General features: G+C 39.6%; 1 protein-coding gene across 1 annotated transcript in view; it reads right to left on the reverse strand.

The window, feature by feature from the left end:
- Positions 1–23946, reverse strand: part of P3h2 (prolyl 3-hydroxylase 2) — a 143609-nt gene that overhangs the window by 36824 nt on the left and 82839 nt on the right. The window lies entirely within an intron of this gene.

Below are 23946 nucleotides of genomic sequence, written 5' to 3' on the forward strand. Positions count from 1 at the left end.
TTCTCCAGCACCAAACCCAACAGATCTTGAAAAATCACTGGCCAACATTCCTAAGCCTTTTTGTGCCATTTTTCATGGTCAAAATAAAGACATGTTTTGTTTTGTTTGTTTTGTTTTAACTAAATGGAATTAACTCACTATGTCAAAACATTTTGGCTTCTGCTCGAGACATGGAGAGTTCTTACAAAAAAAAAAAAAAAAAGATTCATAATCTTCGTATCAGAAAAGTTGACATTTATGTTAGTAATTTTGTTATAGTAAAACCCAATGAATATTTGATATATTACAACGAATGAAAAAAGGAAACCACACTGTTATTGAATACATAAGTATGAGGTCATCCAACATCATAAAACCATTCAACTGAGTCTTTCTTTAACGAAGTAGCTATTCAGTGACTTAAAAAGCAGAAAGAAATAGGATGTTCCCAGGTTCCCAGCATTGTGAAAATATACAAATAACCCACTTCACCACAGAAAATATACTGCTCTAATTTATGACATGGTGTCCTTACTTTTGCCTGTTAATAGAGAAGTCTTTCATTTGTTCCCCTCCTTTCATATTATCTGTGTATCTTCTTTCTCTTAGATGTTACCTAAGGTTAGGTCTTGCCATCATAGTGTACACTCACAACTGTTTTGGCTGTCTATGTGACTGGTTTCGAATCTGCTCTCTTGTTCAATTCTCATTTTTCTCAATTTCTCCAACTGTAGTGCATATAAAAAATACTTGGACGTCTACATGGTGATATTTATATGGGAACTGAGAATAGAAGCAAGTTCTAAATTGTGTATAAATCCAAAATTATTGGTCAAATGAATATGGAGAAGGTTATTTAAACATTTTTGCTTTAGTCATGTAGCAAGCAAAGAATCTGCTCATTAAAACCTGCATAGCACAAGCGACTTGGTGGGATTCAAGTGGTTTAACTGTGCTGTGTATGAATATGTTTCAGAAACAATCGCATATAATTTATAAATGATCTATCAATTAAACTATGTTGGTTTGCTCTCATTATGAAAGAGTATAAGGGATAGTGCCCAAAAGAACATCATTTATAAGGATACAGCATATTTTTGTGCTCTACAGAAACTGCCTCTGGCTAACAGCCAAACTGCCAGTAATGAGTAAAACATGTTAGCATCAACACAGTGTATTGGAAGCTTGAGGCATTAACAGTGACAGTACACAGTTTGACAGTTATGCTCCTCATTTTCCCACCCTTCTAGTGGATCAGGCTGGTCCACTGATACAGAGAGTATTTGTCCATGAGTCTTTTCTTTTTGAAATCTAACTTGTCCTGTAAGGCCAAGTTTTAATACGGTGTTTTCAACCTTATTGTGACAGCAGAAGAATCTTAATGTCATCTAATCCTTTTCCCTGCACTGGGACTTACCATACTCTGCCCCATGACAGCGAAATATATCTGTATCCCTATGAATGGCTTATGTGGAAAAGAACCAATAACTTAACTCTCTTTCTTATTATTTTTTTTATCTACATAATTATCCATACAAAGAGAAAAAAGCGCTACCTTTAATACAAAAACAAGAAGGTACAGGTGTTGGTGTACTTCATATACTAAGTAGTGCTAATAGCATGAAAATGTAACAAAACCATCTCTGAAGTCACTGTGTACACTCAAGATCCCAATGTGGACAACCACAGATAAACATGACTCCTATAAATTGCCACTGGTGACGATAGAGTTTCTTTTCTTAAATTTATTGCAGTGGCTGTGTGTTTACTTGTTTTCCGTCTTTATAATCTATTACAGGACACACCATTCTGCGTGTGTGTGTGTGTGTGTGTGTGTGTGTGTGTGTGTGTGTGTGTGAAGAAGATTGTGTGACCTCACACTGAACCATAAAATTAATTCATGCACGGGTCCTGGCTTTTAGGCTACAAACTATGTCTGTCAGAATATATAACTTCAACCACCAAATTAACTGTAGGCTTTATGTACTTGTACTTCATTTTATAGTTCATGCTAATAAATGTCCAAGTGATCATGTGTCTGCTACACACAATGTCATTTATTGGGTGAAGATAAACAAAGTCCCATAAGAACCAGATTTTAGCTAAGGAATGAACTGCCTACCAAAACCAAACTGCATTTATAGAGCCCAGATTTCCTTTAAGATACAGTGATGACAAACCACAGAGAGGGGACTCTGATGTAAGGATCACTCTTTGGACTAGAAGAATAAACTGTGACTCAAAGAACAATTGAGGAAAGAGGGATGGTTGGACAAGAAGAGGTTACCTAACTTTTAACTACCCCCTGAGCTGTGGGAAACACAGCTTTTGAATGTGTTGGCTTACTTTGCTCAGATCTTGAAGAACGAGGAAACCTGCCAGCCCAGAAGCCAGACAGCATGGGGCAGTCATGCTGTGCAGACAAAGAAATGAACTTTGATGAAAGGATCACCAAGTGAACACTCAGGAGTCACTCTGCCACAGATCACCTCTCACGGTTAAACTAAAGACACTGCAGAACAGGCACTGAACTTGCACGCACCTTCAGGAGCCACCTTGCAGCCACAAAGAGACTTCGGACATGGCACCATGACACTGAAGAACTTGTAGATTAGAGCCAGAGGTACAGGTCTCTTTAGTTAACGCCTCTGGTTGTCGTTCAGCCACCTCGCCCAGATGAACTGTATAACTTACATGTAAATCCAATAACCCAGTCACATACACATTCTTTATTCCATCTGCACACGCATTTGTCAGATGCTCGTTTTACACACTCTATTATAGCTGGAGAGAGTTGATCCATCTGGTGTGGCCCAAAGGAAAAGAAAAAAAAAAAAAAAAGGCCCTGCTTTCTAGATTCTTCTTCTAAAAGAAGATAAATCTCAACTGAAAATGCACGTAATTTATGACCTTGCTGAGCTGGGATGGAAAAGGAGTCCTATGAATAAATTCAAGGGAGATCTCTCTGCAGTGTAGCTTCTGAGCTAAGAACTGAAAGTAGAGGATCCACTCATAAGAATAAGAGGAGAAACACCATCTCAGAGAAAGGACAGTGAAGACAGAGAAGGAGCCCTGTAGGGGAAAGGGGAGGCATGTCTTAAAAGCAGAGCAGAACTAAAAAGAGGTAACATTAAGTAACCAGGCCAGATGGTGAGAGCCTATCCTAAAGTGGATGCCATGCTAAGTGAAGCAGGAAACTGACTACTAAAGAAATTCAAGAAGGGGTGTAACAAGATCTTATACACATCTTCAAATGGTAACCAACTGGAGCTGCTATGTGGAGAAGAGATTTTTGCAACAGTCAGAAGAGCACTACAGTATCCCAGGTCAGGTCAGGGTTTTCGCAAACAAAGCAAGGCAGCAGGCGTTAAGCCACTGTTCCCTCTTTCTCCCCTTCTTTCTTTCCTCTTACTTCACCCACGCTGTCTATAACAACATTTTCAACTCTGGGGCCAGATAGGATAAAAGGAAACAAAAATGTAAGCGTATGATTAGAAACAGCACAAGTTTGTGTGTGTGTGTGTATGTGTGTGTGTGTGTGCAGGCCAAAAGTCAACCCTGGGTGTCCTTCTATTGTTCCTTGCCTTGTTTTGACACAAGTATCTCATTGAACCTGAGCTTAGGGAGGAGCTTTGCTCACTGTACTCTGAGTTCTGGGATTCTACTTGTCTCTGGCCCCCTAGCACTGGAGTTTCCGAGCCACATCACCTGTCTAATTTTTACACAAGTGCTGGGATCAAATTCAATTGGTCCTTGTGCTTCGTTGGTAAGCATTGTACTGACTGAGCCACCTTTCCAACCCTGGCAGTCTTCACTTCTCTAATGATCCTACAAGAGACAGATTGTGTCACAAGAGATTATTTCTGTAAATATTTCATTTGCTACTCTCCAAATTTACTTAAAATTCTTATTGACCTAGGTTAATTTTCTTTTCCAGACCTAATAGGTAAATGCATACCTCCAAAACACTGAAAAAAAAAATTAAATGAGCATTTTAAAAAAAAATAAAAATTTTGAAATAAAGTTGAGTCATGTGTTGGAGATACTGAACTAAACTACCCTTTGCAGTCTAGCGGATGTAAACTGTTTAAGAGAACCGCATCCTATATCATGAGAGCCCTGAAGATTTTGTAGACTAAACTCAGATATTTAGAGAATAAGAAAGCAACTATATGAAAAACTTCGTACTTTATTTTCTAGTGATGTTATTACTACAGCTTAAAAATTACCTACCTATGGAGTCATTTTCATAATTCAGTGCAAGAAATAATAACCTCTCCTGATGCATTTATAAAATTAATTTCAGCATATCTTAAGAACACATAATAACTTCTGTTGTTCTTTAGCTTTGCCTTTGGGAAACTTAATACTGAAATTTGTAACACTAACAATAAGTAAAACATATTGGATTTGTAGTATAATGAGCTGAAAGTGGAGTATTTTTCCTGGAGTTACTGTATTTTTCCATTTCAAAATACAATTATCAAGATAGTTGTTTTACTAAACAAGAAGGACGACCCTGGATAAGATGATCAATCTTCATTCAGAAAGACAAATGGCATGGACATTGGAAGAGGGAGAAAACAGGGAACAGGACAGGAGCTTACCACAAAGGGACTCTGAAAGACTCTACCCTACAGGGTATCAGAGCAGATACTGAGACTCATAGCCAAACTTTGGGCAGAGTTCAGGGAATCTAATGAAAGAAGGGGGAGACAGAAAGACCTGGAGGGGACAGGAACTCCACAAGGAGAGCAACAGAACCAAAAAATCTGGGCAGAGGGGTCTTTTCTGAGACTGATTCTCTAACCAAGGACCATGCATTGAGATAATCTAGAACCCCTGCACAGATGTAGCCCATGGCAGTTCAGTGTCCAAGTGGGTTCCATAGTAATGGGAACAGGAACTGTCTCTGACATGAACTCGGTGGCTGGCTCTGTGATCACCTCCCCCTAATGCGGGAGCAGCCTTACCAGGCCACAGAGGAAGACAATGCAGCCAGTCCCAATGAAACCTAATAGGATAGGGTCAAAGGGAAGGGGAGGAGTACCTCCCTCCTGTATCAGTGGACTTGGGGAGGGGCATGGGAAAAGATGACAGATGGAGGATGAGATTGGGAGGGGCTATAGTTGGATTACAAAGTGAATAAACTGTAATTAATAAAAAAAATAAACAAATTTAAAAAAAGAATTACTGACCAAGCCACGCAAACATTCTAACTTTATAGGGGTTTCTGTTTAGATCATCTTCCTGACCATTTCAGGGGCTCAGTCAGATGCATTCATACCTGAATGTTCTTCAGGCAGAGCTGTAAAGATCTTCTCTTTTCTTCTCCTCATGAACAGTTTCATACATCCAATAAACTTCCTGGTGTTGAGCAACCATAATTACTTGCTTCCTAACCTGCGCTTATGCAATAGATCATGGGGCCAGCTAAGTAAGGTATTATGACTCGGTTTATATAATAAATCTTCTACTGTAGCCTGGCACTGACTCCCTTAAATAAAATAAGTTCATAGAGCACCAAGCACATTCTTACACACACACACACACACACACACACACACACACACACACACACAGTCAGTGAAGTGCTTAACTCATGCAGATTAGTATAGTTAAAAACAGAAATCAACCTTGTATTACATAGTGGGTAATTGATGACATGTAAATTAATATTAACACCTCCAATTTGGATGAGTCGTGCTTGAAAGTGATAAAAAGTAAGTTTTATTTTAAATGGAAAAGAAAATAGTTGCTTTAGCCAGGAAACTCAAAGACCTTTTGTGTACAGGAATTATTTCAATTTCTAGAAATTCTGTTTCTTTCCTACGTTACATGTAGACTATTCAGAAATTTCTGGTGTTGAAGTTCTCACAGTAACTCAGAAAGTAGGTGTCCACGCTAGTGTAGAAAATGAATTATCTTTATATTTATGGAATGTTAGTCTAGAATGTATCCATGGTTATGAGTAAATATTTAGGGCTTCCAAAATTCTATTTGGTGAGTGTTTAAGGGGGAAGGAGATTTCTGAAGAGTAAGTTTTCCCCTGTGGATTAAATTGGAAAGGAATGAGCTGTTTAAAGAACTTTCATCTGCCAACTTTCATCTGCGCTTTCCTTCCGTTATTTAACATGCAGAGTCTGAGTAGTAGAAGCCTGCTGGTTTTACAATATGGTGATGTCTGAAGCTTCCATGTTTGCATTAAACACTGATGGTGGCCGGCCACTAAGAAGGAGATACCCTGTGAACTCATTTGAACCACAGACTCATCATCAGCTAAATTTTCTAGGAGGTTCTTACATAAAGGAGACCCATGTTCCTGGGCAATGCAAACATTAAGAGGCAGAACAAAAATGTTTTGATGTTAAAACAAATTAAAGTTCAGAGCGTTAGCCAAAATTGATTGCGTGTTTACCTGGAAAACTTTCCTCAAGCCATCGGCAAGGTGTCTACATTCCTCACAACAATAACAACCACTACTACAAAAAGCAGCAAAAACATGAATGACAGTTCAGCACAGAGGGCAGCGATCTGGCTTGGTAGTGGAATGTGGACCTGTCATACTGGCTTGGATACAGTGATATCAATCTGTGTGATTTATTGGTATGAAATTGTCGGTTTTGGTTCTAAACATGAGGGCAGAGATGGAATGAGCAAGAAAGTGGGCATTCTAGTCTCTGTGGTGCTGGTCCAACAGTCTCCCTGGAGGCGCTAGAGAGTGACTAATCAGACAGTTTGGGCCAAGACCTCTCTGACACTTGTTTCCTGCTACTGTTCTTGGAAGCAAAACTTTAATGGTCTCTGAAAATTTCTTCTGGAAGTACATGCAGCATATTTCATAACATACTTTGATCAGTGTCCTGTGAATGATGTAGGAGTCGTAGCTTCAATGTACAAAGGATCTCACCTTAGTTTATTTTTTTTTTTAAATGTATTAGTAATCTGGTAATCGTTTCTACTTTATCAGAACTGGACTCCTCTGATCATGACAATGACAAGGAAAATATAGTTGTAAGGTTGTTAATAATAACTGATTCTTGTATATTGTAGTATGGTTTGCAATACACATTAAAAGGAAACTAAACATGTTCACTTACTGGGTATCCGCCAGTAGAAATATGAAATTTTTCAAGAGTCTAGGAGATTCTAGCCTGAATCTGAAATCAGGGGTATCTGATCATCACTTAAAAGGGCACTTATATAAACATATAGAATTCTTGGCCCCAAGTAGAAAATTGCCTGAGGTGAAGTGATTCTTGATAAACTTCATGGTATTGTGGGTATGGTTTTTCCTGATGATGAGTAGAGACTCATGTTATCTTTCTCTGGTGACCCACTGAGGAGTTCTGGCCAGAGCTTTAGTAGAGCCAAAAGTCAGTTCTTTGCTTGCTCACTCTGACTCATGCTTTGCACATATTAGCATACATATCACATCTCCCTGAAAACACACAACAAAGTCGCAGTGTCTTGACTGGGTCAATTTGATGGACAATCACCTGTGGATTTTGTTTCTGACACACTCCTTGAAAATCAACAGTGTAGTAGCTTAACGCTGACTTGGTACTGGTTTTTCTGGTCTTGAGATTATTTTGAAAACAAATCAAAAGGTTTTTGTTGTTGCTGGTGGTGGTTTGCTTATTTTAATGTGCCTGTGGGATTGTTCTGTGAAACGACACAGTGACAGGCTTAATTCCTTGTCCTGGTCAAGAAGGAATGGGGAGTTGAGAAGTAGAGAGCCAACTGCGGGCTTATTGTCCCTATTTTTCCCATAACCACCTGGGATTCTCTAAGAGCATTACAAAGGGAGGCCTGTTGGCCAGGGAAAATAAACAACCAGTTGGACATTGGTCTGCTGAACATTATAGCTGTGGTAGAACAACACTGGGACTGTTGTCAACATCATCACTTGAAAAGTCCTTGAGGGTTTTTTAATATACAAACAAATTCATCATTACAATTTATAATGTGTTCGACTCCCTATTTCACAAAGAAACTTTAATGTTCCCCCTCACCTATCCCCGTAGAGAAATGCAGGCCATGTAAGCCAATAAATCCAGTTTTTCCATGTCATATCTCTTTGGTAAGACAAACATGCCAAAATCTTCTATGAAATATAAACCTTTGCTCTTACAGGAACGGGGAGATTGCCTTCAAAACTAATTTCCAAGCACTCATTTCAGCTCATACAAAGGAATTCACCAAGGCTGACAGCCAAAGAGAGATTCACTTCCAGACCCCTCCTGGAGAAAACTTCCAGAAGAGTCTGAGGTCCTTCTGCGAACATCAAGATGCCTGGGGTGTGTTCCAAACCTGCTGGGCCATGTGGTCTCACTGAGAAATTGGTGTCCATGACAGAGAGTCTCAGTGTTCCCTAAATGCCTCTAGCTTTACATCTGTTGCTTTCCAGGCATCTGGCCATAGCAATCACCTTCAGGCTGGAGTAAATGAAATATCCCCACCATATCTGCAGGAGATACACCAATGAAGTATTCCTACCATATCCACAGGTTATATATAAATACAAGTATACACTATACTCCAGCCAACAGAATATATTGGAAAGAAAACTGAAAACTATCTGAGAATGTTAAATTTTAGAAAATATACCTATGATCTAAACATGAGAGATAACGTTAATTCTGTCACTGCTCTCATAAATATTGACTTTTAATAAGCTTACAGAAACTGGCCTGAAAGTCTTTTTAATGATATAGTCCCACAGGCCCACTGACAGGTAGTATAAGATTTGTTCCAAAAATTGGTGACAGGACCATAATTAAGATCTACATATTTGGGCTGGAAAGATGGCTCAGAGAGTAAAAGTGGTGGCCACTGGCCACCAAGCCTGGAAAACTGGTATTTGATCCCTGAGAGTCACACATGGTAGAAGGAGATAACCAATACCAGAAAGTTGTCCTCTGACTTCCCCATGCATGCATGCCATGGCAAACATTTCCCCTACCACTACCTCCATATACACACAAAATAAAAATAGGGGGGAACTTTAACTAAAATATACATTCACAAATACATAATTTGGATTTTATTCACTCTTCTCTCAAACTCAGGGTGAGTTAATGCAGATTTCATCCATGTAGCAAGGTGTTTTCAGCAAAAGAACTGATAGCTCTTTTGAATACAAACGCTGTTGCAAATATAAAATGAATGTGATATGGTTGTATAAGTTACGTTTTAATGCTGCCATCAAATATCATGACCAAAAGTGACTCATAGAAGAAACAGTTTATTTTGGTTTACCATTACAAAGGGAAAGTTCATATTGGGCAGGAAGGTATGGCCAAAAACTCCTGTTTGCTTCAGAGTATCTCAGAAGACAAATCAAGTTTCTGAGACTCTATTTGTCTAAGAAAAATGTCACTAATTTTGAAGAATGGCCTTAATTATAAAACCATCACTAAATTGATACCAGAACCCTAAAATGTGCTGTAGTGCCACTTGGCAAGCATCTGGGGCAATACTTTCCCCCCATCTAAGCTAAAGTGATTTGGACAACTGAAGGTCTGAGGAGGAAGAACCCTATGACCCTGTGCATCCTGACAGAGGAGCTGGAACCCATCATCTTTCTTCTGATTCGAAAGTCAGTGATTATTGTAGGATAAGATGACATCTAAGATGAAATGGCCAAACAGCCTTTTTCATTGGGCAAGAGATATCCACCATTTTAAACCACTGAATATATTAAGAAGCTATACCTAAAATATATCCCTTGAAAGCCAATGATGGTCAGAATAAGCCAAATTGAAGCTTTCCATATACCACCTAGAATAAGCCAAATTAAAGTTGCAAAGTGGTTGCAAATGAATATAAAAAAGAAGTATGGGAGTGTTCAAATTAAGAGGCTGGTTTGAATTTATTAAAAAAAAAAAAAGAATAAGCCAGGAAAAATTTATATCAAACAGACTGTGAAATTATATTGAGTAGTTAAAAAAAAAAAAACTTAGGGTTTTTGATTTTGATTTGTATACACTGTGGGTTGACATTGCTTCACTTTGCCCTTGAAATGTGAAACTGTAGAAGTTAGCTGTTGGATGTTTGGGTTTGGCTAAGAAAAGTTTGCCATTCTAGAGTTCCAACTTTGTCCATGGTACTACTGACTGTGTATTCCAGATGTTCTGAGGTACAGTCCCAACTTCATCTTTGAATTCAAACTGGTCTACATTTAAGAAAGGTCCTGTGGTGCAACTGGATGGATAGGATGGTGTGACATTATGTTTAAATTTTCTCTTATATGCTAAGAGACCTAACCTCACAGATAAGGTTTTTTTTGTTTTTGTTGTTGGTCATTTGTTTAATTATAGCTTTAAAGCTTTATTCAGAAGTTATATCAGGGAAATGTTTTTCTTCCTGTAAGCAGAAGAACAATACAGGAGAGAGAGGTCCACAGTGAAAATAGGGCAGGGTATTCTGCAGTAGTTTGTGCCAATGGCAAATTAGCATCCACAATATAAATACACACAAACTTAAACAAATAAAGCAGACTATGTTAGAAATAAGCAGCCACATTTTTTTTTTCATACCTAGGAGCTCTGGCTGCAGCTGAACTTCTTACATGTAAATCAAAGTGTTAACCTTCCAATCACCTACTACAGTAGTCTCATTTCACCACCCATAACAAGGTAAATAATACATCTGGAGGTTGCTTAAGACTTAAGCCCGATATCCTTCTCTCTATTTAGCCTGTTCGTTTAACATTCCTATAAAAGAATAACGCAACAAATCAACATTTCATATGCAATCAACTTTTTTAAGGGGCTGGGAGACTCAAGGCAGGGTCTCACTGTGTAGCTTTGGATTTCCTGGACTTGCTTTGTAGACGAGGCTGGCCTTGAATTCATGTTTCCCTCATTTCATCTTTGTTCATTTCTGTCTCTCTCCTACCTGCTTTCTTTTTTCTTTCTTTCTTCCCTTCCCCACTCCCTCCCTCACTTAATTTTTCCTTCCTTCCTTCATCATCCCCCCATCTTTCTTATAACACATTAAGTCCCATTTGTGCCTATATGTGCATGGGTGTAGGACACATCCAATGGAGCATGGGAAATCTATCAGTGACCACATACTCGAAACAGACATGAGTTTCAGAGGGCACAGGTATGCCTTGCTGTGCATTTGAGACCAGAAAACAATATGCGGAAATTGTTCCTCTTTTACTACCTGGTCCAAAAGATCAACCTTAGGTCCATCCTAGGTAAGTGCCCTTACCTAGGTTCTGTAGGCACAATCACACTCTCCAGCCAGGTGGAGACATGTCAATTCCTGGTGGTCTTTGGGGGTCTCCCCTAAGACTCCAGGACCCTGACCCAGAGGGTTTATGCTGGCGGTAAGTGTCTAAGTGTCTCTGTGCAGTGTCTGTGTGTGTATGTAATTTCTGTCCCCTATTCAGAAAATTCCTCAAGGTGTCCATATCTGTGAGGGCAGCATGACATGATTAAAGCAGAAGTGCTGGCAATCACTGCTGCCAAAGTCAAGGGAACGCCCAGCTTCATCACTCTTTTGGTGGGTAGAGTCCCGCCATGGGGAGGTGGTTCAGAACCACCCACTGCTCTGGAGATCCTGTGGCAGGGAAACCAGAACAGGAATCTGACGGTCTGTGGGTTTGAGCTTCAGTTGCAATATGGCTACACGGTCACTCAGTCAGTGTCTATATTTCTGTTTTAGAAACCTCTTCGGGTCAGACATTTTGCCTTTCCTGTTGGAGGAACCTGTTTCTGTGTGCATTTGTCTGTCTGTTTTGTTTCTTGTGTTTGTGAATCTTTATTGGACTGTGACTGACAATATGGGACAGACTTCCTCTAATCTCTCCCTGTTTCTTCCAACCCTTCCACCACTGCACTGTAACCCCTCCCCATGTCCTGCTGCAGCAGAATCACCAGTGCTCTGGTGGAGAACGAGAATGCAATGGCGGGGTCAGAAATGAAATTGTTAGACCTTTGCTGGACACACTTCCACGGTCTCCATCATGGCGGCTCGCAGCAACCACCTCCAGAAAGGCTGGGAAAGCCCTGTTGGGGAAGGTGTCTGGGGGGTGGGAAGCAGCATCACCCATGGCACCTGACCATCCCACCCCAAGTGTTACAGCCCTCAGGCAAGTAGTGCTCAAATGAGAGACCAAAGAATTTAAAATTTGTTTTTTGGGGGGTATTAGTTTGGTGTTTAGAGCATAGGCCTTGGGTGAAGGCCAGCCAGATGGAGACATGTTCAGCCACCTGGGGAAAGGTAATAGCTTTACTGCATTCTTTTCCTGCCCACTAGAGATACAGTTGCTAGGAAACCAGCCCAGATGGACAGGCCAGAACGGTTTATGGTCTTGGCGCCTAAAGTAAACCAATCATTTCAAAAGTCAATTTCCCTTACCCAATCGTGTAATGCCAAAGCATGTAACTCCTTGCTTGCATTTTTTCCCTTTAAAAACCTTGTTCCCCTAGACCACGAGGCCACACTCTTCTTCTTCAACCAGGGAGGTTGTTGCCACCTGGGCTTGAGCTTGTAATAAAAGATTGTCATGTATTTGCAGCAGAGTCAATTCCTGGTAGTCTTTCAGGGTCTCACAAACTGGGCATAACAGCAATCAACTTTTATAACCTAAATAATACACAGCTCTAATTTTAAATTATGTATGTTCCATACCCCTGACCCAAGAATAATGTGTGTGTATTTGTATGTGTGTTATAATAGTTGTTTGCTGAAAACAAGAAAATTAAGGTCTAAAGCAATCTTATCAAACAAATGTCCACTATAAATGTTGGAAGCATAATTTGGAAATTGCTTAATAATATTTGTTTGCTTGTTATCTGGGTCAGTTGGGATCAGTTGGGGGCAGTGACTTAATCCCTTATAAATCTCTGTTAAATATTTCTGTAATGAGCCCCTTATTCCTTCTTCATGTGCTAGATGTGATCACATTTCATTGTATACATGTATGAAATTCTCAAAAGTAAAAGAAAGTAAATAAAAATTAAAAAAAAAAACCACTCAAGCAAAAAGAATGTGATTCTAGTTGGAAATGACTTTTATAGAGGAAGAGACACTATAGTGGATCCTAATCTAATCTGTCTAATATTTTTTTTACAATAACTTGAAAAATATTTTATTGATAAGCTCTCAATATAGTTGCAACACATTACAGTGTTATTTCATTTGATTGTTAGAATTTATGTCTCTAGTTCAATATAGTCACAATTGTTGTGGTTTCTTGTTCTTGTTATTTTTTTCCATCCTGAAAAACTTTCTCAGAAAATTGGGAATAGCATTATTTCAGAATCTAGCCATACCACTCCCGGGCATATGCCCAAAAGATGTCCCACCATTCAACAGAGACATTTGCTCAACTATGTTCACAGCAGCCTTATTTTTAATAGCCAGAATCTGGAAAAAAAAAAAAACCTAGATATCTAGTATTTGTATAAAGGAAAGCATAGCACAGGAAAAGTTGTCACAGAGGTGCCTACAGCCAGGAAGGACTAGGTCTGGTCCCAGTAAAAATGGCAGCACCCATGAGCAATGGAGAGGGCTAGAGAAAAGCCACTCCTGACACCCCAATGTCGAACTTCTACCTTTACACCTGTAAGAAATGAGACTGTTGTTTAAGCCATGCAATGTATGCACTTTGTTACAGTAAACACAATATGTTTATCAGAAACAATGGGCTACGTTTAAAACTGAAAATAATAGTGAGTCTTCCATCAATAACCTCATTTGCAGTTGAGGAAGGTAAAATAATATGTAATTGAATCTGACTTTAAACAATACTGTCTTGTACCAGAACTCAACCTGTATATAATGATTAAATACTACTGTCTCGTACTGGAATTTAGCCTATATACTGAATTTAAATACTACTTCTTGTACCAGAACTTAGCCTATAATCTGTATACTATATTCTACCAATAATATAATCAACTACAAAGCTGGCAATATAATTATGACATGCTATTTTTTTGCATGATATATATACGTCATATTTAGTGCTGGATTTCCTAACGACATTTTGTAAAAATATATAATGTGTTTTGAACATGTTCCTCTCACACTACCCCACCTCCACCTTCTAGCTCTGCTTTCCTCTAGTCTGTCGTATTTTTTTGTTCCCCAATGATTTTCACTTTTAGTTTCATGTCTTCTACACATACATGAAATTATGAATTTATAGTAAGTCAAGGATCCACAAAGGAGGAAAAATTTGGGGTATTTGTCCTTCTGAGACTGACTTAATTCATTTAAAATGACAAGCTCCAGTTGGTCAAATTTTTCTACAAGTGACATAACTTTGTTTTTCTTAGTGGTTTAATAAAATTCCACTGTATCTGTAACTCATGTTCTTAGTTCAGAGTTCATTCTACAAAGGCATCCTCAAGTGGCTTTGGTAGAACCATTATGTTAAAACATCAAGAGACAAAGTTGGGGGAAAGATGCAAATGAAAATTAAAATATCTATTTTCCTTTATAATCTCTCAGAATGAGATGAAAGGCCGATAAAAATTCTCCTGTAGGCATTCTGGAGTGATACATCTGTTTTTTATTTATGCTTTTAAACTTCCCGTTTTGACTTATTCTAAAAATGTGTTTAATCAAGACCCTCTTCTAGACACTTCTTTTCATTTTATTCTAAGTGATTTTCTGGTACAGAGATTCTCCCAAGGGAAAGATACTCTCTCTGCATGGATTTTGATCAAGTTCCTGAAAAACGTTGAAACCCAGAGCTTCAAGAAAAAAGAGAGACATTAGCCTGGAAAATGTCATCTTAGTTTTATAAATGCCATCTTAATTTTTATAAGACCCTGTAGAACCTTATAATTAAATTAAGATTTTCTAATAGAGGTGGATGAAATTAAGTAAGACATAATCATACTGTCCCCTGAGAATGAGACATGAAGAACTTCATGGCATGCTTTTCATCAGAAAAAACAGACTCCATGACAGTCTGTGTAGAATCATCCCAATTATATGATAGAAATCCCAAAGAACATGTTTTCACTCTAATGCTAATAGCTGAATACATGCATGGAGACAGGGACTTCCTAACTAATCTATATCTGTATTTGAAGGCCATGCATAAGATATATGACTGTCGTATGAAGCAAACAAAGTGAATGTAGGATACATATATAAATAAGGGGGTAAATCAATCATGAGTTTTTGTATGAAAATGTTTCAGGAATACTGAGGGAAAGGTAGTACTTTGGAAGAAGGTCCAGCCATGATGCAAACAGATATGGTTTACGTGACTTGTGTAAGACAAGCGTGCAAAACCAGTGAAATTATACAGGTGGTAGCGGTAGGGGTGAGGTGTGTGTGTGTGTGTGTGTATGTGTGTGTGTGTGTGTGTGAAGATACCTAAATAAATAAAAAACAAACAAAAGAGCATAGGGAATTTTCTTGTGAACTCATGTTCCCATTAATCTATTTAGTAAATAGCAGCCAGCCCCCACTAGACTGAAGATGAATGAAGTTTAAACTCCTTTGCATTGTTCACAAATTTCTCCCTTCCTGGGCTAGTTTACCTTCTCTACTTTAATCCTCTCTTACTTTCCACGCTAAGGTCTCATTGAATTTTGAACCAGTCTCCGCTCTCAGTGTAAGTGTTCATTCTCTTGGAAAAACATCCCTTCCAGTTCTCAGCTTTGCATTTTTCCCTTGCCCTTAATGGTTAGCTTTGACATTGCTTCCTCTGCTATGCCTTTCACTAACGTGTAAGTCCTATCATCTATTCTCAAAGACCTCTGAGTTCACCTCACGGTGCCTCTTCAGCACTGTTATAATCATCTACTACTTCAGAGTTCTCCACAGGTCATCCTAAGGCAACTCTTTGAGGATATTGTTTACCAGTATTCAGAAGAAAATTAAAATTTTTGCAAGTTAAAAAAAAAATTCAGTCAGCATAGCACACACCCATAAAAACAGCACTCAACACTTTGGAGACTGAGGATTCTAAGTCTGGGGCCTGCCTGGGTTGGTTACAGAGTGAGACTGTCTCACAAAAACTTAAAAGAAACAAGCAAGGAATTTTAAAGATAAATTAATAAATAAATAAACGAAATAACTTGTAGAAAAACAGAAGAGCGACGGTCTGCTCAACTCAAAAGGCTCTGATTATTTCTTTCCAATGACTAATTCTCCTTGGCATACTTTGGGCTTTGTTGATGCAAAACACACAGCTCTCACCTCAGAGGGAATAGGGACAGTTTATTCTAGAGCCAAAGGTGAGTGGCCAGTGCCTGAGAAGACAGTTCACCCCAGGTTATGTTCTGATGTGGAAGGAGTTTCACGATGTTTTATGGTAGCAAAACAAAAGTCATATGTCAAAGCTAGCTTAAGACATACTGGTGGGTACTTCAGAGAAGCCAGGCAGACAGGCCTCGGATGCTCACTGACATCATTCTTAGCCTTCCCATTGGTGGAGAATAGGCTTTTCATAGGTCAACTCATTGTACAGGTTTTTAATCTATTTATCAGGCTATTAGGTTTGACATGAGTGGGGGCAAGGGATGGCTTATTTGGTATGTTAAAGACCACCCAAGATAAACAGTAATTTGGTCTGTAAAACTGTGACATCCCTATTTCTCCTTGATCATTGAACTTTTAGTCCATCCATCATTCAGCCTTGGACACATAGCTTTATTCTGGGAATTTTTTTTTCACAATTTCCCATCAGATATTAATGAATGGTTGTTCATACATTTGCATAATATAAAAAATATCTAGGTGAAAATATGTTCTTGTCTCTTCCCTTAAGAAAAAATACAGTTGGGTAGGATAATTGTTTGACCAAGGAATCAACTATTAGGATGTTAGGTTCACTTTAAGCCATGCTAAAGAGATAATGTACTTCTTCTCCCCAAATGCACATCCTGGAGTTCAGTTTCTTAAAGAGCTGCAGGCATGAGCTTTTCAAGTCTGCCTACTTTGCAGAATTATTCAGAAAGGATAGCTTTTCTTTTCATTATTTCTACTTCTTTTCCAAGCACTCTTTTCCTAATGCTTTAGGCTTTATTCTTTTACTAAAGTTTTTTTCCTCACCATGTGGCTACTTGTCTGTTGTGTGGGCTGTCCTCTATGCCTAATGGGAAGGGCATGACTTTTCTCTCTTCCTCTTCTCTTTCTCTCTGCAAGGCATCTGCTGACCTTTACAGCTTGTGTCCTTTGGGGTTTTCATATAAAATGCTAGTGAAAGTGTCCCTGGGTTTCCTTTCCAGTCTGTTCTTAAATTATTTTATTAAGAAGACTAAGAATCCCCCAGAAGGGACCCTGAAATCTACATATCATTTGTTCATTCATCAAACATTGAGAGCTGCCAGCATACAGCTGTGAACTAGTCATCAATTGTACATGATAGGGACATGGAACACGAACATGTCTTTTAATATAAATAAGAGGACATGGCACTGTGAAAGCTGTAGCAAGAACACACAACACTCAGATAAGGTTAGTATATGGCAATGAAATTGACAAGTGACTTGGAAACATATACTCAAATTAGGTAACATTTACCAAATAAATAAATTATTTAAATTATCATATTTGGTTAAAAACATAGTGGTCTCATACTAGCTATTTTTTAAAAACTACAACTTAAACTGGGGTCATTCTTATGATTCTTAAAAGTCAGAAATAATGCTGAGGAAATATTCAAAGTTATATTGGTACAATAGCATTTATGTGAAAAGCTGCAGACATCAGTCAGCTACTGGTAAGACATCTGTGGAAGGGCAGGTGGATCTGTGTTCTTGCCACGTGGGATAGGGCAGAAGTAGGCATGTAAGAAGAGAAAAATAGACAAATAAAATCTGTAAATTCCAAAGAGAAAAGAGATTTTTCTTGTAAATAGTTCCCCTGAGGACTTCTGACATCCTTTAGGGAAATGATGATTTTAACAACCTTGGCTATACTGACGCTGGACTTTCAAATTTCTTTTCCAGGACCAGAGAGTAATGGACCAATCCTGGGTGCCACATGCTAATGACTTTAAAAATACCCCACAAAGGATGAAAGTGAGATTAAAATTCAATTAAACAATTAGCTCCTTATTTAGGCAAATAAAATACTTCGCTGAAGCCAAGAATTTGGTTTGCGTAGTTATCAGTAAATGTTCTTGTTCATATTTTTAAAAAGGAAAAAAGCATGCTTTATCTTTACTTGGTATTTTCTGAAATACAGTGCTCACTGGAAATTTATTGTTTTTACTTAGGGGACTGCTCTGCTGCAAAAGAGAGATGATAGATAGGTGAATTGTGAGAAGTGTCCATTAATTACAGGTGAGGAAGTAGGAAAGGGCCCACAAAGACATATTATTTGCACTAACACCTAAGGAAAAACTGTTGCCCTGGCTAGTTTTATGTCAACTTGACACAAACTAGAGTCACTGGAGAGGAAGGAATGTCACTTCAGAAAATGCCTCCGTAAAATTGGTTTGTAGGCCAGCCCTACAGCATTTTCTTAATTAGTGATTGATGGAGGATGGCCTAGCCCATTGTGGGTGGTGCCACTCCTAGGCACTGGCAGTCCTGGGCCCAGCTCAGTTGGCTATGTTGGTCTGTAACAAAGCAGGCCAAGCAAGCCACAGAGAGCAACCCAGTAAGCAGCACCTCTCGGTGGCCTCTGCATCAGCTCCTGGCTCCAGGTTCCTGAATTCCTGTCCTGAATTCCATCAGTGGTGAACAGCAACATAGAAGTTTAAGCCAAATAAACCCTTTCCTCCCAACTTGCTCATGGTATTTCATCACAACAATAGCAACCATAAGTAAGACGATTGTGAAGCATAGCTGAGAAGTGATGCTCAGCAAAGGCTGGCTAATCTAAAGCCCAAATGAGCAGCAGCTCAGACAACTAGGAATAGCGCTTCCTCGAGATCCAGCTATACCACTCCTAGGCATATATCCAAAAGATACCCAAGTATACAACAAGGACATCTGCTCAACCATGTTTGTAGCAGCTTTATTTGTAATAGCCAGAAGCTAGAAACAGCCCAGAGGTCCCTCGGTTGAGGAACTGATACAGAAATTATGGTACAGTTACACAATGGAATACTACTTAGCAATAAAAAACAAGGAAATCATGAAATTTGCAGGTAAATGGTGGGAACTGGAAAAGATCATCCTGAGTGAGGTATCCCAGAAGCAGAAAGACACACACGGTGTATACTCACTCATAAGTAGATATTAGACATTTAATATAGAATAAACATACTAAAATCTGTACACCTTAGGAAGCTAATCAGGAAGGAGAACTCTGGCTAAGATGCTCAGTCCCCATCCAAAAAGGCAAAGAGGATGGACATCAGAGAAGAGAGAAAACAGGGAACAGGACAGGAGTCTAACAGGGTATCAAGGCAGATGCTGAGATTCATAGACAAACTTTGGCTATGAGTGCGGGGAATCTTATGAAAGAAGTGGGAGATAGTGAGACCTGGAGGGGACAGGAGCTCCATGAGGAGAGCAACAGATCCAAAAAGTCTGGGCACAGGGGTCTTTTCTGAGACTGATACTCCAGCCAAGGACCCCTCATGGAGATGGCTTGGAACCCCTGCACAGAGGTAGCCCAAGGCAGTTCAGTGTCCAAGTACGTTCTTAGTAATGGGGACAGGGATTATCTCTGACAGGAACTGATTGGCCTGCTCTATGATCACCTCCCCCTGAGAGGGGAGCAGCCTTTCCAGGCCACAGAGGAAGACAATACAGCCACTCCTGATGAAAGCTGATAGACTGGGATCAGAGGGAAGGGGAGGAGGACCTCCCTTATCAGTGGGCTGGGGGAGGGATACAGGTGGGATTGGGAGGGGAGGAAGAAGGGTGCTACAGGGGGGTTACAAAGTGAATAAACTGTAATTCATAAAAATAATTAAAAAAAAAACAACCCAGGAAGTCATGAAATTTGCAAGCAAATGGATGGAACTAGAAAAGATCATCCTGAGTGAGGTACCCCAGAAAGACAAAAACATGTTATGTCCTCACTTACAAGTGTATATTAGTCAGATAGTATAGAATAACTATACTACAATTCCCAGAGTCAAAGAGGCTAAGTATCAAGGAGGGCCCAATGGGAGGTGCATGAATCTCACTGGGATGGGGGAAATACAAAAGATAGAGGGAGTGCTGGAAGAGAGAGAAGAAAATAGGAGAGGGAGTGCTGAAGGAAATGAGAGTGGGGATCAGATGTGGGGAGAGCAGGGAAGGGGGAAGAGAAGACAGAGGGAAAAGAAACTGTGGCCTGGTACATCTCTGAGACAGGCGGGACAGGGTAGGCTTCTGGGAGAATTTGATGGTCACTCTAGTGAAGACACCTACGAGTGAGGGATATGGAGACTGAAGAGGCCGCCCTCTAACCAGACAGGACTCCAAGCAGAGGGAAGGCAACACAAGCGCATCTATAAAAACTTTGAGCCAAAATTTACCCTGCCTGCAAGACGTGCAGGGATAAAGATAAGAGTAGAGATTGAAGGTGGCCAGCCAACCAATGCCTGGACACACCATGGGAGAGAGCCAACACCTAACACTGTTAAGGACACTCTGCTATGCTTGCAGAACCTAGCACAGCTTTCTGCTGAGAGGCTTCACCCAGCAGTTGATGGAAAAGATGCTGAGACTCACAGCCAAACATTGGATGAACACAGGGAACTTTGTGGAAGAGTGGTAGGAAGGACAGAAAGACCATCAGGGGAAAGGATCTCTGCAAGACCAACATAGTCAACTAAGTTGGGCCCAGGAGGGACTTATAGAGACTGAAACATAAACCAAAGATCATGTGTGGACTGGACATAGGTCTCCAACACATATGTACATGATGGACAGCTTGGTCTTCACATGGTTCCCATAGCAAGGACAACAGGAGCTGTCTCTTACAAGGACTCTCTTGCATGCCTTTCAATCACGTCCCCTGGTGGAGCTGCCTGGCCCAGCCACTGTAGTAGAGAATGCCCTCAGTTCTGTTAAGACTTGATGTCCTGGGATGAGTAGGTGGGGGGGCTCCATTTTTTTCTGAGAAGGGAGGGGAGATATAGGAGGAAGGAAAGGAGGATGGGAGCAGGAGGAAAGGAGGGAAGGTGCTATCACTGTTATGTAAAGTGAATAAATAAATTAAATTTAAAAAAAATAAATTTAAAAAAAAGAAAGAAAAAAAGAAAGGGAGACCTGCATTCTAACCAATGTGTCTAAGCCCTCTTGTGGCTTTAGTCAACCTGTATCTGAGGCTCTTCTTCACCACTCCCAGTAGCCTCATGGCTTTCTTAGGTCCTTCATCTCAGGATGGGAGCTTTCTCTCATTCTCTTGTCACTCTTCCCATTCAAACTGACATCTTTAGAGATACAGCTTCTTAACTGGACTCAAAATGAAGGAGGCAAAACTGGGAAGGGAGTACTCATAAGACTAGGAAAAGCCTAGGGACAGGGCTCTGATTCAGTTGATGCCTTGCTCAGTGATTTTCATAAGCCTCTCAATGCCTCAGAACTGGCTATGTCATGTGGAACCAAGGTATTGGGCCTGTTACCTCCATCATTAGTTCGTTCGACTTCTAACTCCAACATACACCTAGAGTCTTTCTATAAATTTTAACAAAGAAAAGCATCATTGGCATAAATGTCTTAATGTATCTTTAAAACTAAACATGGACAATCAGAAAGTCTGGTTCAGTGTATAACAATCCTTGCTTAGGGAGCTCTCAGCCCTCTTCACTTCCTGAAGAGCATCTGGTTCCTATCTTTAACCCTTTCCTCTGGGACAGCAAGCAAGAGGGTTCTACATTAAAAACATAGACCTAGGGGACTTCATGAACTCTGTCCCTCTCACATATCTTGTCTTGGCTACCTTATGTTATTCCCTAAGGAAGGAAAAATAGTCTATAAGACAGCGGGTCTATAACTACTGGTATGTCCCAACCTGGCAATGGTAGAATCCAGATCAGTCAGCATCTCCATGTGCAGGATCTAGAAAGGGCAAAGGTCTGGGTCCTGACGATAGTCTTTTAGGTCTATCTCTCAATAAGCTATGGTTGAATCAGTGCTTTTTGGAAACTGCTTTGGACAAGATCACAAGTGCTGCACTCTGGGCAGCAACCATTCTCTAAGGACAGGTCTGGTGATAAGGGCCTAAGGACATAAGGTATGATAGCAGGTCTCTGGTGAAATACTTCTGCTCTTTAGTTGACCCCTCTGTCTCTTGGTCCTCTAATTCTCAATCATTACATCTGTACCCCCTTTACGCGGAAGGACAAAAGAATATATCAGTGGTATTTCTTACTATACTGCTATCTGGAGGCTGTGAAAAAATCTTAACCTTCTAAAATTGCATTGCCCTCTGTATTATGTATGGAAAACCCTAACATCAACTCTTAACTTACTATGCTTTTATTGTGGAATATAATTTATGAACAAAATCATGTTTTTAAATTAAAAATCACCTATGAGTCGAAGAGACTCCTACACTGCTTTCTCCATTATAATCCTGGAGTTTCGTGGTCATCTCGACAAACCTACTCCCTATACCACTGTTTGAATCCTCAGCAAAATTCTCTCAATGGTTTTGTGACTTTTTTTTTTAAATACACCCTCTAACATAAAATGTATTATCTTCCAAAACAGCACCTTCCAGCTTTGGATAACTTAGACTTTCTAGCCCTTTACCCTGTCTTCTTTGAGTATCTGCCCATGGGTCTTCAGATCACAGTCATGAAGATAGGCCTAAAACAGCCATATAAGGTCATAAATTGAGGTTATTTCTTAAAACAAACAAACAAACAAAAAACAAAAAAAAATTAAAGTTATATCCAGGATTCCCTATAGGATAGCCTCAATCCAGACATACAGTGTGGTTCTTTCTGCACCTGGAACTCAACATACCATCTTTGTGTCCATTGAATTTGCTCGTCAGTCCCCTCACAGCTGTTCTGTCAGGCCAGAGTGGTCTCCTAATCCTGAAGGATTTGTGTTCAAGGAAGTTGTGATATGTAATGCATAGGATGATGTCATTGCTTTTTCCACAAGTCAGCTGTGACCGGAGCAATGGAATTCTATTTAGTAGTACAGGTTTAAGCCAGTTCAGCTGTTCTTGCAAGAAAAAAGAAGAAGAAGAAAAAACACACCAAAACTATTTTGCTGGTGGTTCTCCAATTACAAGAGTTTGGGAATAATCCCCCAAATATTTAAAAAAAAAAAAAAAGTAGATATTTTTTCCAGAGGCTAAATAGCATACACATGGGAAGTGTAAGATCTGTTGACTCGAAGGAGCCAGCAACAGCATGGTAAATACATCTGATTCCTGACAATAACCAAAGTGAGTGCCAAAGAAGCTTGAGCAATGGGAAATAGATTTTTCACGTTCTCTGGATTTCTCCTTAGCACTTTCATCGCCAGCAGCACACAGCTCTGTGTTTGCCGCCAAGCCGCACCCCTAAGCCCCAATACTTTCCTCATGTGTTCTGAGATGCAGAGAGTTGCCGATGCTACAATCATTCCTTGTCTTGGAGTGGAAAAGTCAGCTTTGTTTGTGGAGTCCCAAGTAAACAGATGAACAGTAATTAGCTCTCAAAACACTCCATTTCCTGGAAAGGGTTTTCTTTTCAGCTTTCATGATCTTGTCTATGTGACTAAAGCCATATTACTTGAGACACCAGAATTTTGAAAATTGGCCCCAAGGGGGCAGAAAAGTACTTGGATGTTAGAGAAAAGTTACTGATGTCACAGATAATGTATGAACACACAGAAGAATGCACACACACATGCACACGCTAACTCCAAACAGACTTAGAAATAAAGTTTACATTATATCTCTTAATTGTTTGGTGATTGACTTTTTCGTTTGCTTTTGTAATTTTTAAGTACATTATCTTATTTCTCCAAATATTCCTCTATGACAGGTGTTGACAAACTCTTTTCTATAAATGACAGAATAAAGACCTGCCATAGGTTCAGCATATCTATCTATCTATCTATCTATCTATCTATCTATCTATCTATCTAT

Source organism: Psammomys obesus, unplaced genomic scaffold (assembly GCF_907164565.1).
Source record: "Psammomys obesus unplaced genomic scaffold, mPsaObe1.curated_primary_1811, whole genome shotgun sequence".
Classification (NCBI taxonomy): Eukaryota; Metazoa; Chordata; class Mammalia; order Rodentia; family Muridae; genus Psammomys; species Psammomys obesus.